The sequence below is a fragment of the Muscardinus avellanarius genome (genome assembly GCF_963383645.1).
Source record: "Muscardinus avellanarius genome assembly, chromosome: 6".
In the NCBI taxonomy this organism is placed as follows: Eukaryota; Metazoa; Chordata; class Mammalia; order Rodentia; family Gliridae; genus Muscardinus; species Muscardinus avellanarius.
Genome location: NC_137791.1, coordinates 47,311,665 through 47,312,866, shown reverse-complemented (window position 1 = coordinate 47,312,866; position 1,202 = coordinate 47,311,665).

Here is a 1,202-nt window from a genome sequence, read left to right as displayed (position 1 = left end):
TAGAAAATGGACTGCCTTGGGCATCGATTTCTAAAAAGAAAAAACAGGAAATAGTGCATGGTTTAATTGTCAAAAGACTTTCTTTTCCAACAATCTAAAAGATTTAAAAAAAAAAAAAAGGATTGGGCATGGTGGCACAAGCCTGGAATCCCCATACTTGGGAGGCTGAGCCCAGATGAATGCAGGTCCTAGCTCAGGTGCAGCAACTTAAAGAAACTCTCAGCAACTTAGCAAGTCTCTCTTTCAAAATAAAAAATAAAACAGGGCTGGGGGTGTAACTCAGAAGAAGAATGCCCCTAGATTCAATCCCTAGTATGACAATAAGCAAAGTTATTCTGAACAATTCTGGCAAGTATGAAAGAAGTCATACATATGTTGCTGGTTTCAGTATAAATTGCTACAACTCTTTTGGTAAATAATCTGGCAAACTGCTTCAAGAGTCACATAAATGTTCTTATCCTGTGGTCATTTCTCACAATTTCTCCTAAGGAACAAAAAAGAAAGGAAAAAGGGAAAAAGAAAAAGGAAAGGAACAAGGACAAGCTATATGTAAAAGATGATCATTTCAGAATATTTATAGTAACAGAAGTAAGGAAGCAGCCGAGTGTGGTGGTACCTGCCTGGGATTCCAGTACTTGGGAGGCTGAGATAGGAGGAGCGTAGGTTCAAGTTCAGCTTCAGCAACTTACTGACAACTTCAGCAATTTAGCAAGGCTGTGTTTCAAATTTTTAAAAATAATTAGGACTAGGAGTATAGCTCAAAGGTTGGCTTCAATCCCCAGCACCTTCCTCACCCAAAAAAGAAAGAAAAAAAATGAAGTAAGAGAAAGAAATTAGTTAACAATAATAAAATGTTTACATAGTGCACATTAAGTATATAATTTAAATATTATATAATTGATACTGGGGTTTGAACTCAGGGGTATTCTACTTCCTAGCTATACTGCCAACACTGTGTGTGTGTGTGTGTGTGTGTGTGTGTGTGGTACTGGGGGGGGGGAACTCTGAGGCTTTCTACTTCCGGGCTATACTCCCAGACCCATTTTATATTTTATTTGGAAACAGGGTCTCACTAAGTTGCTGAGAGCCTCACTAAGTAGCTGAGGCTGGCTTTGAACCTGCGTGATCCTCCTGTCTCAGCCTCCCAAGCGCGGGGATTACAAGCGTGCACCACCACGCCCGGCTACTCCCAGCACTTTTTA